Source organism: Tyto alba, unplaced genomic scaffold (genome assembly GCF_018691265.1).
Source record: "Tyto alba isolate M040663 unplaced genomic scaffold, T.alba_DEE_v4.0 Super-Scaffold_44, whole genome shotgun sequence".
In the NCBI taxonomy this organism is placed as follows: Eukaryota; Metazoa; Chordata; class Aves; order Strigiformes; family Tytonidae; genus Tyto; species Tyto alba.
Window position 1 is genome coordinate 1,669,482 of NW_024881320.1, and position 16,258 is coordinate 1,685,739.

Sequence of the window (16,258 nt, forward strand, 5' to 3'; positions counted from 1 at the left end):
AAGCAGACATCTTCTTCCACCTCTTTGAATCCAGCAAGTAGAATATCTCCTCAGAACGGGCTCCTTACAGTCACAGCTCACTGGAAGCACGTATGTGGGCAAGCCAACAGCACATTCCTGTGCATTTCTAGGGAAAACCTGCACCCTCAACTGCACAGGACAGGTGCATCCAGAGTTTATCAAGCATGATGTCTTCCAGTTGAACTGTAAAATCTACCAGGACTGTGGTCTTTCAGAAGGTTGTCATTAGGATTCAAGACTAGTTTGCTGAGGAGGGAATTCCACAGCTCTCCTGACACTATTATTCCAGTCTCTGGCTGCAAACTCAAGACAACCATGCAGCAGTTTACACTGCAAAGGCTACTACTGTAACCAGGGTGTCTTCATTTAAATAGATTTCTGAGGCAAAAGCAAAAAGTTTGTGGCTTTTTCCATGTCATCTTTGGGTGCTTCCTACATACAAAACAAAAAACACACCTAAAACATTGCAACATTCTCAGGTTCTAGTCACCCCCGTGCATCAAACACAAAGAAGTGATACAGACTGTGCTCACAGCATCACTGCAAGCTTCATGCCTGGGCTTGCAGGATTAAGCAGTTTACTTCAGTCTCGCTTTTACAAACAGCCCACTGAATGCAGCGTGATCTCCTATTCCATGAACGTCTCTTTAAAGTATTGAATAGATGTACTTTCCTCCCAAAAGCTGCCTGCTACTTAAGAATCAAACAAGGATCCCCAAAAGGCTGCACCTGCGTTAAGAAATAAATTAATAACATAAATTAGCAGAAAAGCAAAGACTTTTAATTCCTCACTACAACCAACCGCATCATGTAAATTTACCAAGCTGTGAAAGAAAGACTTTCAACTAGCAATATTCACATCCTCATGCAGGAAAACATCCTATAAGAAATAGCTTGAAAATAAGAAAGGAACAGTGACATTACATGTAACTGGATGCAGAACATTCAAAATTTGCATTAAGAGATGCACACACACACACCCCTTTTAGTAGTCACATTTTAAAATAACTACACAGCACACAACTCAGCATGACAAACCCATTTGCCAAAGGAAACTTCCCCTGGGTAGTGAGCAGCACCAAGTCACCAATTTCTATAGAACATCAATTCAATAAAACATACCAAGCCTTAGAGAAAAATCTTGATATATGAGACTCCTCAGTAAGAAACCAGTACAATTTTTAAACACGTGAGCAGCCAAAGGTATGAGAGAGTTAGTTCTCCGCAGCTACAGGTGTACTGTTGTCCCTAACTGACACGTTCAGAGTAATCCTCTCAAATATGACCCCAAGTCCTGCATCCCTGATGTGCAGAGTATTCCCCACAAGCACAGCTATACTGAAATTTTCAACACTATAGGAAATTTTCTTACCACTATTTAAAAACTCGAAGACAGAAGGAACAATCACTAGGAGTTCTATCGACTTGATTCTGATGATACCTGGAAAACCTAGCAGAAGAGAGAAAGCTCCATGACCAAAGATCAAAGGCTAATCCTAGGGAAAGGACTAGGCAGCGAAGGCAGCAACGCGTTCTTCACCTAGGAGAGCAAGCTCATTTTATACTTTACAGTAACCAAGCATGTGTGAAAGAGAAGGGAGGTGACAGGACTGGTTTCAGAATTATCTAGTAGCCAAAGAAACAGAAGTACTGAATGGAGCAGAGTCCAGGTCAACACCCAAGGAAAATCACAGCACCATGCAAAGAATCACAGGAGGTGGAATATCTGAGCCCTCCATCTACCTTCTACCTGGGACCTGCTGGTCAGGACTGGCTTCTTCCACACGTGGTCTACATTTTACATTCAGTCCATAGAGCAGTAAGGGCTGGCAAACTTTTCAGACACAGTCCTTAGAGTCTGAAATTCTTTCTTTCAATAAAATCTATTTTCAAGTCATAACTGATTTTTTTTTCCACCCCCTTTGGGAGAGATCAGGCATCCAGGAAGCATACTACTACTGTCAGAGGAGTCTGCAGACACACAGGGGGCTCAATTAGCATCCACAGCGTCACCACTACACATGGTTAGAAACGGTATTTAAAAAAACCCACAGTCATCACTACACATATCTCTCGGTATGGCAAAGACCAGAGGTAATAAATTGTTTTATCATCAGACATTAACATTTTCCCAATACATTGGTATCTAGTCAGTTAAGAGCCCAGGTCAAGAGAAACATAGACAGGTACTCTGCCCTTTCTCCTCCAGCCATAAGACAGGAAGCCTCTGGAACTGCAGCGTGAGCACAAACCTTGGATTGGTGACACGTCATTTACTACCATATATAAAATGAGATAGTAAAAAAATGACAAGTGTGGGTATTTGAATTAGAAAACAGTCCTAGATTTTTACTTCTTTTAGGGACTTGCCATACTGTGACACTCTGGAGTCACTTTGTTCTGTCTTCTATATATTGGAAAAGAAACTTTTCGCTTACAATTAGTTTAGAACATCGCCTGAAGGAGAACAGACTAAAGTTTACAAGTGTATTTTCAAGAAACCATACACTTATACAGGCTACATCTTCCATTTAAATAGAATTCCTACCTTTTTCATTATTCTAAAGTAAAAAGGCTTTTTATGTTTACTTGCTAATAAATATTCTTGACAATTTTTACAGAAAAGGCATAGCATACAGTGAAGACAATATTACCAAAAAAAAGTCTATAAATTCTTGAAAGACTTTTTTTAAAAAGTCTTTACTTGGATTAAGCTGCCAGGCAACCTTATTAGCATTTCTGCCATACATTGTATGTTTCCCTGCCATACCCTAAAAATGTCACAAGAAAACAAGGGGAAAAAAAATATTTTCATGTTGTCATTAAAAAGATGCAAAGACTTCTAATTTATGGAAGGGAGACAAGGAAAGGAAAATACCAACAACCTTCCATTCTGGCAAAAAGTACCTCTGAAGCAGCTAAACAACTTCACAGTTACCCTGGAAACATAGTTTACCTCTTCAGCCTACCATGAAAATTGCCTGCAATTACCACAGAGGAATAAAGCATCAGTTTTGACAAAATATCAATTGCTATACGCTGCAATTCCTTGAATGCAGTACCAGTATTTCATCGTGAGCAATACTTTATCTTAAATAGAATTATATTATTAAATTCTAGAGAATCAAATCTGTAGGTATAATAAAAGGTTACGGTATCTCGTAATGGTATAGCAGAGCTCCGCCATCTGCCAAGTGCGATTTCCCTTAATCCCATTCCTCACACACAAATCAAAATCACATGGATTACGCCACAGAAATAGAAGTCAAGTCAATACCTGAACCCATAAGATTAATCTCCCACCTTCAGACAGGAGAAACGCAAGAGCAGTAACAATGCTGCAAACAGACAGAGGGAGGCAAAGCTTTTTACATGGCTCCAACACAATACCACAGGAAATAAAGTGATTTCACAGATTAGCTTCATGCTTTCAGAATCCCAGTTTTGCTCCCTCCCAAATCCAAGCACAGAGCTCCATGCAAATTCAGGGAACTGAATCAGCTATTTCCACCCATAAGCAGAACTCCACATCCCTCCAACCACACATAAATCACTTGCATTCGGAGTTAGGAAGAAAAATAGACAGATGAGTTGCATAACACAAGAGAGCAAATACAAATCTGCCCACCCAAACGTCAGACATGCTTCTAAAATAAAAACATACACACATGCATGGGCCGATATGCCAACAAGCAAAGTTATGTGCATCCGCGATTAAAAAGCAGCAGCATGATGACCTTAAACTGGTACTTAAAACTAACTCTGGAAAGCAGATACAGCTCCTAAAGTCCAAGGCATAGGAGAGTCACACACCGCACTTGTGAAATGCCCGGGTCGCTCCTGCAAACTGCTCTTACCCGAGTAGTAGTCGGCACGGCTGTAAACTCTTCGGGGGAAGAGGAGGGGGGGGGGGGGGGGGGGGGGGGGGGCATCTTTATTTATACGGTTAAGAATGCCAAACACATTATCATCACTAATCCAGAGGGGAACAGATAATTGCAGCGTTTACAAAAGTCATCTTGGATTACAAAATAAGGCTCTAATCTGCAGTGCTCGCCAGCAGAACATTATACCCATGAGCCATCAAAATCAGCACGGAACCAGCGATCACCGCACGCGGACAATTAAAAACACGAGGGGCTTTTTTTCTTTTTAACTCGGAACACACACACACACTCGAGGACCCAACTTCTCCCCTCGCCCTTGGCTCTGACGCAGTGAAAAACCAGCAGCGCCCCGACCCCGGCACCACCCCCACAGATCCCGCGCCGTTTGCCCCCCTGGATCTCCGTGGGTCTGTCCGGCTGTCTGTCTGGGGGGGGGTGTGCGTGTTTCGTGTGTGTGTCCCCCCCCCCCGCCGAGGAACCTGGAGCAGCGCGGGCAGCACCGCCCCGGGCCGCCCCCCTACCCCCCGCGGCGAAGCCCTCAGAGCCGGCCCGGGGGAAGGCGGCGGGGCCGGGGGGGCGCCGCTCCCCTCGGCGGGTGGGGGGGGGGGGGGGGTGGGAAGTGAACCGGATCCGCCTCACCGGGCCGCCTTTGTCCCGCCGCCACCAGCGCGGTTCCGTGCCCCTCACCGACGACCCGCCGCCAGCACTTACCCTGACGGGGCGCCGGCTCGTCCCTCAGAGAAACCGACGCGGGACGGCGCTGGCTCCGCCGCAACAGCCAAGTTGCTAACTAAAGTTTGAGCGCGGCGGAGCCCAGCGGCCTGCCCGGCTGAGGTGATCGGCGGCCGGGCACGGCCGGACACCCCCACCCGGGGGCGGAGCGGGGCGGGACGGAGCCGCGGAGCCGCCCCTCCGCGCTCCCCCGGGGCGAGGGGCTGCCGGCGGGCAGCGGGAAGGGCGGAGGCGAAGGGTGAGGGAGGAGAGGCGCCGGGGTGTCCCGCCCCGGTCCCGCCGCCTCCCCGGGCCACGGAGGCCACCGGGCCCTTTGCCGGCCCCTTCGTCCCGGCGCCGAGGAACCGGCGGCGGCGGCGGCGCGCGCGCAGCCCGGCCCGGCGGGAAGCGCCTGCTGTTGCCATGGCGACCCGCCGGGATGGGCGGGGCCGGCGCGCGCGCGGTAGGTGGCTCCGCCCCCGCCTCCCGCCCCACCCCCCCCAGCCACCTGCTCCCAGGGCGCTCAAGGCGCGGGTTCGCGTCCCGGCCCCGGCCCATTTCCCCTTGAGGGAGAGCTCCCCGATGAGCGCCGCGCCGCTGCCCTTCCTCCTTCCCCAAGGACAGCACAACCGCCCTGCCCTTTCGCCCAACCTCCCGCGGCCTCTCGCCCTCCCCGGGCAGGCGCTGGGTGGGTGGCTCCCAGGGCAGGGGTTGCCTTTCTGCATGAGCTTCCAGCCGCCATGGCTCTGGCCCTCTGTGTCGGGCTGCGGAGAGAGACTCTGAGAGCCTCCCTGCTCTGTAAAGCCACAGCCCTTCCAGGGCACTCAGATGGCAGCCTGGGAGGCATAGGAGCCCGTTTCAGCAAGCACATTTCCTCAGAAGGTGGAACTTCTCCTCAGATTGTGAAGCATTTCTCCTCAGCCCTCCTGGGGAATGGTGCCTGACTCCCTCAACGTGCCTGCAGGCACCTCGGTGGCCCCTCCGCCGTCTCCAAGGCCGTGCCACAGTTCTAGCAATTCAAACGCTCCAAATGCTGCTTTTCGGCATTACAAAAGGTGTGGTTTCGCGTGACAGAGGAGTCCAAAGTCGCCTTGTGAGGCAGGGCCGGCGCGGAGGCTCATGACTCAAGGCGGGCGGGCAGAGCCCGGAGAGGAAGGAGGGCCCGGCTGATGGCGGGCACGGCAGCGAGGGGCCGGGAGGGCCAGTGCTGCGGGACGAGGAAGGGAAGGCATCCCCGCGCCCTCATCCCAGCCCTTAGCAGGACCTCGAGAGGTCAGGCAGCACATCCCGTGTCCCTGCCGTCAGCGGGGAATTTACTAATCTGCCATTAACCGGCCCTCGAGGGACCCAATTCAAATTTCGCCCCTTCTGCAGACGTCGGGGGTCCTGAGCAATTCGAGCTGACCGATCTCTTTGTGACCCATTCCCGAACTGCAGGCAGGTGGTGATGTTTCTTGGCGTGCCTTGGCTGTGCGGGTGCACAGGAGCTGCCCCTCGGCAGATGCATGGAGGGGGGCCAGGGGAGGGGTTTCAGCAACAAAAGCATCCAGCTCTGCAACAGCTACGGGAATAAGCGAGCGTGCCTCGCCTCCTCTGTCCCCACCCTCACTGTATAGGCTCACATCCCATTTAAATTAAGATCCCTTTCCCACAGATGCCCCTCGCTCCCAAATCAGGATGTGTTTTCCCCACCTTAGCAATCCTTTTATATTCACCACACATGCAAACACAAAGGGATCCCAATTCCCTGACTCATTTGCCTTTCTCTTTTCCAGAAACCGAGGCAGAACCCATCCCCTTCTCCACTTATCCCCCCCCCAGCACCCCTCCCCGGCAGCCTGGCAGCCGTCCCCTCGGTGCCAGCACCCACCCTGCAGCTCAGTCTGTTGCTGGCGCCCAGTCCCTGCCCCTATGGAAGAGAGGGATCCATGGCTCACATCATGCCTCTGCAAAGAGGGTGTTCCTGCTTCTTACACCTCTTTGAAGTGGTTCTTATTTCACCCATGGCTTGGGAACCCCTGCTCTAGTGCATGGGGCTTTCAGCAAGTAATGTGAAACAATTAAGTCGTCTGCTCAGTTATTCAGGAGCCACTCTAATGGCAGCACCCTCTGCAGAAACACCTAGATGTGGCGACACAGCCTGAGATGAGAGAACTGGCCAAGCCAGGCTCTGGAGGCTCCATAGCCTCTGGGAGGCTGCATTCAAATGGACAACTTCAAGAAGAGCAAGCCGCGTTCCCAAGAAGCTGCTGCCTCGTTTCCCACTGTCTGAGGAGGAACCTCAGCATGTGCCTTTGCAAACGCCCGCGGTGACGAGACCTGGGAGCTTCAAAGTAGCCACAAAAACTCTCGATGCTTCAAGCCCCGGCAGGCCAGAAGCAGCAGCTGCACCTGTGGGATTGCAGAGCTGCAGGGTAGATGCAGTGGCGCGGAGCAGGCCTGGTCTCGACGAGCCTCCCGTGTAAAGCTGGAGGGGCCGTATCCTCACCCCCACTCAGCCCCTCTTGCCCTGGGGACGTCCCGACCGTGTGGGAAAGGGAACGGCCGTAGCGCGGGTCCAGCACAGTGCAGGGAGCCGTGGGACCTGCAGTGCGGCTGTGGGGAGCTGGGTACCCCACCAGCCTCCACGCTCAGCCCTGGCACCCCAGCTCTGGCACCAGAGAACCACCCCACCGCCACCCCACTGCCACCCCACCGCTGCTGCTCCCTTCGGCAAGCACAGGACCGAATGCGTGGCGCACAGCCCTGGCTCCAGGAAGCCTTCCTCCCCCCATGCTCCAAGACCCTGCATGAACCTTTCTCCCACTGTGTTTATCAGCAAGTGTTGGACTAGTTTAACCGCAATCTAGGGGCAGAGTTAAATGCAGAGTCCTGTTCTATCACCCCATGTATATGAATTAGAGCTGTAATTCCACCCTGCGGTGTGGATGGCAGCAGCAAGCAGACACTGCCAGACCCATCTCACGCAGACATTTGAGCTTTGAACCTTTGGTTTATGATTTCACCAGAACTGTCAGTGCGATGATATGCAAGCAATACACAGTAAAGGAGTCCTTGTACTCGGAAAAAAATTACAGGCCCCTGACTTTGCCATCAAACCAGCAAAAGGCTCTGCCGGGCTGATGCACCAGTTTACCAGTAACTGTGCTCCTCAGATGGGTAATACCACTGTTTCTCCTTTCTGCCATACAATTAACTTCCAGGGCAGGTGGGACCTTTTCAGAATTAAAGAATCGCACAAAACAGTGAATAACAGCAAATGTTGCACCTATCAGCAAGGCTGCTCTGCTCGGGTGAGCTGGTTCCTCTCGCATAGTCTGTCAGTGCCCTATAGTGGAGAAATGGGTTAATTGCATATGCCACACGGAGCAACTGCCAAACTGCTGCGCTGCGCTCCTGTGAACCTGAGCGCAGGCCAGAGGGGCCGGTGGGGAGATCCCAGGAGAACACCACGGCTGCTTCATAGCAGCAGCTCTGCCCGACTTCACTGGGTGCGATGGCAAGATTCCCTCCTCTGCTACAGCCATTAACAATCTCCGTCTCTTCCCGCTGAGCAAGTTGCTCCTGTTACGAAGAGGTGGGGATGTATGCAGAAAACACTTCATCTGGATCTGGGGAACAAGCATCTGCTCTTCTCAGGCCCACTCGGGTTTGAAATGCTCTGGCTCTAAGCAGTGAAGCATTTCAGTGTCCTGTCTTCAACCCTCCACGAAGTAAGTGCTCCCATGAAAGCCCAAAGGATCGGTGAAGGGTCAGGATGAGGCCCCAGGAGGAACCAGCCAAGAGCTCCCTGCACATCTTGGCCATTAAGTACTGCAGGAAGGTGCTCCACTGCCAACTACAGACAATCTGCAAAAAGGAAAGCAGAAAATCCTCCTTCTCCCCATCACCACCACAGCAGGGGTCCTTAAAAGCTCCTTTCCCACCTCCCCATGTTCATCCACCATGAAAATCAGTGCAGAGCTACTCAGAGAGCAGCAAGTGCCCGGCTTGGAGCACCACAGAGGTCACAGCCCTCCCGATAAAAGCCCCACTGGCCACGGGACCCCCCTTGCTTCCTCTCCCGCCCCCAAGTTTGACTGCTGATTTAAAGGGGAGCCAGGCTGGGAGAAGGAAGGTGGGAGAGAGAGTCCTGATTTAAAAGGAAGAGTCTGTAAAACACACAGTCCAATGTCAGCCGGCTTGTTTTGACCATCATCTGTGCCCCTGCGAAGGCTGAGCTCTGCCGGGGTGCTGAGCAGCCCTGGCTGCAGGCCTGGAAAAGGCATCACCCCTCCGATGAGTGCACGGTCCCTGCAGCATTAGACCTGCAGTATCCACAAAATACTTCTGCAGAAAGGAGAAATTCAGCAAGGCAGAGGTGGTCAGAAATCCCTGACAAAAAAAACAAGGATAATTGAGCATCAAATCTGTATGTATAATGCTCTTCAGTAGGAAGGATTTGTTAGATTGCACTGTCGTGGAGGTTTGATTGCATCAGAGTGAAAATTCAGTGGGTGTGGAATTTTTGCCAATTATATAATCTCTGGCGGTTTTGCCTCGGCTGGTTTGGGCGAGGACAGGGCAGCCATCCCAGTCAGAGGCTCGCCCTGCGCTATCAGCGAGCGGCACATGGTCAGACGTGGGGGGACTGTGGGGAGAACAAAGGAAAGCAGATTTCCTGGGAGTCTGTTTTTGTTTTCCCAAGCAGAAGAGTGACTCAGATTTCAGCTCGCGCTCCTGTAACTCAGCCAACAACAACACATTGTTAGTCCAAGTGATAAAGGCGAGTCTCTGTGTTCCACTTGCTGAACTAAGAAAAGCTCAAATAAACTTGCCCACCCAACAGCCAGCTCAGTCGCTAAACCAGAGACCCTGCGCCAAACCCCAAGCCCCTCGCAGTGACGACAGCATCTTGCTCCCACCCAACCTCACTGAAATCCTGGAAGCTACTTGGAAAATACACTTCTGTCTAAACCAGCACAGAAGCTCACTGTGCATTGTCATAGTTGAGAGCTTCCTAGTAAATATTGTGAGCGCTTACATGTTGTTCTAATGCAGCTGCTAGAGGTGCTGCAGAAATGCTTTTGCTTTCTGCAAACTGCTCCAGGAAAAAGCTCTCTACTTCCCTGTGCTTAAGAAACGCCTTAACACATCCCTGCTCTTTTGTCTCCTGTCTCTGAGCTGGATTTTCCTGGCTGCGCGGTAGGTACATCCACAGCTCGTCGGGCACACCACAGCACTGATCGCTCCGTCACAGCCCCCGCGCACAAATCAAGGGAAAGGAGACTCCGAGTCCCGGGCTGGCGCAGCCCGTCCCTATCGCGAAGAGCTCGGGGGGCTGCCGGGCAGGGTCGGGGCCGAGGGTCTCTGCACAGTTCGTACCAGTGCAGTTAGTGGTGCCTGGGCAAACTGTGCTGTACTGGTGCAAAATGGGACCCTCCAAAGGATTTGCCCAGGTATTTCTACACCCGGTTGTGGGTGAGCCTTTGTATACTGGCTTTCTTTTCCTTCGAAAAAAGGCATCTCTGAAATATGTGTCAGACCACCGTGACAAGGCAGATGTAGCCAGGGGTGTTAACAGGACAGAGCAGACCTTATGAGTAGATGTTTAGACTGAGTAACAGGACAGAGCAGACCTTATGAGTAGATGAGTAGATGTTCAGCACTTTGTGCTGAGATTTAACATGTTCGTTCCTGCATGTTAACAACGTGCTATAAACAACCTTGGTCCGTCCCGGCCGCTGCGGCCACAGCCGAGGCTGCACCGGTGCCGTGTGGGGAGGGTGCAATAGGACAAGCTGCTGGGCTTAGCAACTGCCAGGCCAGGCTTACCAGTGCAGACCGTGGGGAACAGGTTTTCTTCCAGCAGCAGATAGAGCTGCCACCATCCAGGCTGTCGTCTCCTCCGCTGCACGGAGGTGGCAGTTCTGATGGAAACGTCAGTGCCTGTACATAAGCGCACTTCAAAGCACAACCTCAGGATATCTGCTTTTGTGAGCAAGTATCCCGAGTTAAAAATTAATGAAATTCACTTTTAGGATCATTTACTTTCCTCCATCTAAATAGCAGGATTTCTGCCAGTCTCTCCGCACTGTGAATGCAGGGCATTTCTGCTCTTGCACGTTGGGGGCCTGGCCTCTGGTGATTAGACTGTCAATTAATATCAGGTAATTAACACATTTGCAAGGGCTGGTTGAATCCCACCCTGACATTTTGCAAACTGTGCGTCTTTGGGGAGTGTCTTCATCACTCTTTTGAAGTTCTTAACTGTGAGCTCCCTGGCAATCAATTAGGCTGCACTAAAAACTGGTGCTGTGCCATTAGGGCAAACATGCCCCAAGAAGCAAACATATTAAGGATTAATTAAATACCAGGTTTTATTTAATTAAGCCTCTTCTCATAAGTACGTAGAGGCAGGAATCTGGAGCTACCATCCAATCTTGCTTTCAGTCCTATCCCATTTTTAGAAATGCATTTCAACTTGGTCGGTGCTGTTTAAAACACGACATTCAGGCTGATGCAAACCTGTTCTGCCTCCCCGGTGTGAGCGCAGGGACCGGCAAGTGCCACTTCATTAAGTGGCTGATGGCACCCACCACTCCCAGGGTCAGGGTTTGTTCCCTCCCCGCTCCCACGCACGACACCCTCCCTGGGCAGAGCTGGAAGCCCCCCAGGAGCACCCGAAGACCTTCTGGAGTCCACGGGGATGATAGGCGCCAGCCCCGAGCACAGGCAGGGACCCACGGGCGGCTCGTCTCCCCGCTCTCCTCTCACCCTCCGTGCATATTTTAATGAAAAACTTGTCACTCCTGTTACCCGCTTACCTGCAGCGAGGAAAGCGCCGCAGCCTGTCGTATCTCCACCAGTTTAAAGGCCTAGAGATAGATCCAGGAAATATCAAGGCAAGTTAATGAGATCAAGTCCAAGGTCATTTTAGACACCCTGTCTGTGTCAGCGGAGGATCACACGCTGATATGAAAACTCACCGCCACGTCCCGGCTCTGGGTTGCCCCAGGGCCCTCGGCCATCTCTCCTGGGTGCAATTCACTTCTTTGTGCAGCAGCCAGGATCCAGCCCAGCCATTGGCAGCCTTTTTCCTCCTCTCTCAGTGCTCTGTTTCACCTTACCAGTCATCAGTTTAAATTCCCCCACGCTGCAAGAGGAAGGATGGAGGTGCCGGCGCGAGCAGGCTGAGCACAGTAGAGGCACGGAGGTGTCACTGCCCGGCTGCAGGCAGCGTCTGCCTGGGGAGGGACAGGGTCAGGAGCAAAACCACGCGCTGCCTGGACCACGAAGGCCAAGAAATGCAATCGGGGAGAGCAAGGAGCACGGAGCAGATCAAAACAAGCAACAGGGCCAGAAGTGCAAAAAGGAGGCGAGGTCACAGCAGGGTCCCTGGGCGAGGACAAGAGCAAAGGAGGGCTCTGAAAGCTGGGAGTGATGAGAAAACACAAATCCCCTCAAAAAAACCACAGTTTTAACAGCATCCCTCTGGCTGCTGGGGATCCTGTGGTGCGTGCTCCTCCCCGGGGGACCCCGAGACCCAGCCCTTGGCTCTGCAGAGCAAAGCCGCTCTCCGCGAATGGGACCGGGTGCGTGCGGAGCTGGGTTTGAGGCAGGACAGTGATGGGGAGCTCGGGGCAGAAGGCTGCAGGTTCCCGGTGCCGGGCTGTGTCTCCCCAGCCCCGGAGCAGCACTGGGCTGTGGCAGATCGTGTGCTGGCCTGTCCCCGCGCTTCCCCATCCCCTCAGCCGTGGCACTGGGCCGGGGAGCAAGCGGAGCAGGCTGCAGCCCCGGGTGCTGGGATGCCCACAGTGCAGCAGGTCACGCCGGCAGGAACCAGGGGGGGCTGGAAGCAGAGCCAGGAGCCTCCCGCCATCCCCCCGGGGGCTGATGGAGCAGGGGCTCTGCCCCCGAGCACCCGCCCCGCCGGCGGCCAGGCTGAGGGGATGCTGAGGAGCATCTCGCCAGCACTGAGAGGAAACGGGGGAAGCTGCTACCCGGCCCAAACTAACCCGCACAGAGTGATCTGTAACCCTCAGAAAATAAAAGTGCATTCCCCCCGGCAGAAGCGCTGGGAGGGGGAGGAGGGAAGCGAAAGATTCCCTCTAGAAGATTTCTCAGGCCGCGTGCTGATTCGGACTGAAAAATTCCTTGTCAGCAGCTTAGAGAGCACAGAAATAGCTTGGTGCAGATTAACTCTGTTGGAATGACGGTGTCGTTAATGGCACGAGTGTTACCAACATCCTTTCAGCAATGAGAAGAGCTTTTTCCAGACCAAAGTTGTCACAGCACTTGGTATTTTGCTGTGGCTTTCAGCGCTCATTAAAAATCAGTAGTTTTTCTAGCAACAAGGAACGGGTATGCTGAAGGAGGGAAGTACCAGTCCGTCCTCAACAGGAGGAAAAACACCTGAGCCTGCCCCTGCCCCCTCAGAGATGAAAGCATTTTTGGGTGCTGCAGTTACCCCCCTGTGCTCTTAGCAGCAGCATTTCTGGAGTCGGCAGCGCTGCCTTCGTGGGGTACGCCACGTTTGCCATCTCAGCAGGGACTGCGCAGCCATAAAGAACAACCAGGATTTTATTGATTTGAAAATACATTAACCATAGAGAATAGAGCTTTAATTTGTCCTTTCTGAACAACAATAAGGAACAGTTTACATAAAAAAAACCAAAAGCATGGATAAAATAATATAAAACAGATATTATACCACCGTGTGGAATTCAAATAATCTAAGAACATTAGCAGCACTTCTACAAATAGATTAAAAGCTACAGTGCTCATTAAGCTCAGATAGAGCAACTCCCAGAGACCCAAATGGCATCCAACATATAAAAGCAGCAATTCGATGTAGGGCAACATAAAAGTCCAATGCGGGTACATCAGATACATTCACAACCCTGCGGTGTCCCCCCGCGCCTGGGTCGGTCCCCGCCCCCCCCGCGGCGGCTGCGGCCGGTGACAGCCCCGCGTCACCCCTCAGCCTGCCAGGCTGCAGAACGCACCGCAGCGCTCGGGAGGGGACAGCCGCGGCTCTGGGGTTACGGCCGAGTTGGGTTCTCAGCAGAAGTTTTCCTTAAGTCTGTTTGTCAAAACCAGCTTTCTCCCTCCCTGGCTCCTGGGAATTACCCTCCAAGAAGAGACTGAATTTCTAAGAGTTTAGGTAGATCCTCTTACGTCATCATGAAAATTGAGTTTTTAGTATCTAAGTATCCAGTCATAGGATTTTCAATTCTTTAACTCCCTTAGCAGTGAAGCCACATCGACTCTTAAAACTTCCGTGTAGATTTTGAGATCTTGTGCATAGTTTACATTTTAGCATCGACTTACTAAAAAAATAAAAGTAAAAAATGGTGCTTTTAACCCCTTACAAAAAAGTTGATGAAAAGTGGCCTCCCTCCTAGCCATCTCCCGCTTCAGCAGCACTCAATGCTCTTGCTGGGCAGCGGGAAGCGGGGGCTTCTCTGGGAGAGCCGGGAGTCTCCGCTGAGGACAGCGGCTGACCCCACCGGCGGGGCAGAGCCTGGGACCCCCCCCCGGCCACCGCTGCCCGTGCAGGACTGGCCCCGGAGCCAAAGGGGACACGACCCTTCGAGTGCCAGCGGCTCGGGAGCCGTCACACCCAGCCCCGGACCAGAGGCTGGCACCCGCGGCCCCGTCTCCGTGTGCAAAATCAATTTTAAAAAGCAAGTTATTAAAGTACTGAACGGGAATTTAAGGTTGAATATGCTTATCGCTAATCTAAAGTTAGACACGTATTAAAAGACTGCTATGGCTATTCCAACAATGTACATTCTCCAGGAAATTCAGGATTTGGACAAAGTTTAGAAGAAATCCAAACGCTCCAAGCTGTAGAAACGCATGGCTACAGCACCAAAACAACCTTAACTTTGGCCCACGCTGCCACCATAAAACATAAATGTGGTGAGTGTGACTGGGGACCACAAAGACTTCAGGTGCCTTAATCAGTGATAGGTGTTTATTTGAGGGCAGGCAACGAGGATAATGACCTTGAGTGGAGATCCCTGGAGTGCCTCAAGTACTAAGCAACAGTAAGTGGCATTTTAGCTACGTCAGGGTATCTGAAAACTTTTATAAGAATTTCTGAAAACTGGTTCTGGTGAGAGTTACAATCCTTCCATATTGCTAGAAAATCAACATATCCATAAGTTGTGCTCTTTCACTATCAATTTGTGCTCACGCGATAGTAAAACGCTGAAAATGTGCCCAGAACTGCTCAGTACACATTAAAATTCCCAAACAGAGTGAAAAATATTTGACAGGTGAAATGACAATCACTTTGGCCCCACTGATGAACGGGCACAGAGGCTACCGCTGGCTGAACAGCAATGCCACAGCGCAGCACAGCAGTTTAAGACCGTGTAAGATATTTTTAAAGGCAAACTTACATGATGAGAATCCTGAAATTGGTCCCATACCTATTTTGAGGACTGTTTGCCACAGTGGCTCCCAGTGCAGAGAATTAGCCAACTACTCAAAGTAAATGGGGAAGAAAAGGAAATCTAGCCAGTCAGATTAAAATAAATAAACAGATAAATAAAGAAGAAAGAAGAACCTCATCCTGGAAATTGCTCTTGGCCACAAGGCTGGTGTCTCCAAGGTGGGATTTGGGGATAGGCTGAGCCCGCCCATGGATGGGTTCCCAGAACTGCGATTCCAAGCTACCGCATGAAGAACAGTCACTTCTCTTCATCTGTTTTTAACTTTTCAGTGACAATGGTTGCCAAGACCTGCACTTCTACTGCTGGCTCTGGTTACAATGAAAGGTAGATTTGGAAATGTTAAGGGATGTTTGAAATGTAAGAGGCCGACTGAGAGCAGAACGGGGTGGCAGCAAGAAGTTCCCACGCAAAAAACCCTCTCAGTCTTCATGAAAAATGGTAATAGCAAAGCAATTCAGAGACTCAAGACAGTAAAAGTCCTGTAAAAATCACACGTTTAGGAACAAAGACAACTTCTAAAGTGTTCACATGAATAACACTAAGAGAGATGGGTACCAAGAGTTACAGGGTAGGGTGCATCAGTAGAAAGCTCAAATGCAGAAAGGGAATCCATTAGTAACTCCCGGGGGGAACACGGGGCCAGGACACATTCACTGTATTTAAACACGCCGGGATTATCTGCGAACTGAGCAGCTCTAACAAAAGATAAATCGAACCCCCCCCCCGAGCCCCACGGCTGCTCAGCCTGTGGAGTCCATCCCTCGCTCGGGACCCGGAGCGCGGAACGCCGGCCGGGGGCAAGCGGGACGCAAACCTCGCCGGGCCCGGGGCACGCGCCCCGAGGAAAAGGCACGAGCGGCTCGAGCCCCCGGTCCCGCTGAGCGAGCAGCAGCAGGCTAAGGCTAGTCCCCGGCTTGTAGTGCCATTGCAGGGGGGTGGATTCCAGCTGCACGGAGCTGCTGGGATGAGACATTCCTCTGCCCCGAGGAGCCAGGCAAGATGACTGTATATGGGCAACGCATTCCCCCGCGACGGGCTTCTCCCTCCGTGGTAAACAGGCGATCGCCGGCTGCACGGCCGCGAGGGTTCACGCTCTGGGAAACCCAGAAAAATGCTTCTACCTCAGGGCAATCTGGCAGAGCCAGGCAGGAAAGAGCCTACAAAGAGCTGCACAACAAAAACCTTTGCTTAAAT

At 51.8% G+C, this 16,258-nt stretch overlaps 1 protein-coding gene across 1 annotated transcript in view; it reads right to left on the bottom strand.

Moving 5' to 3' along the window:
- Positions 1-4,990, bottom strand: part of KIAA1671 (KIAA1671 ortholog) — an 87,350-nt gene extending 82,360 nt beyond the window's left edge. Inside the window, exon 1 of the mRNA XM_032995006.2 lies at positions 4,620-4,990. The gene's annotated coding sequence lies outside the window, so the exon portion shown is untranslated. The remainder of the gene's footprint in view (positions 1-4,619) is intronic.
- Positions 4,991-16,258: the final 11,268 nt, after the last annotated feature.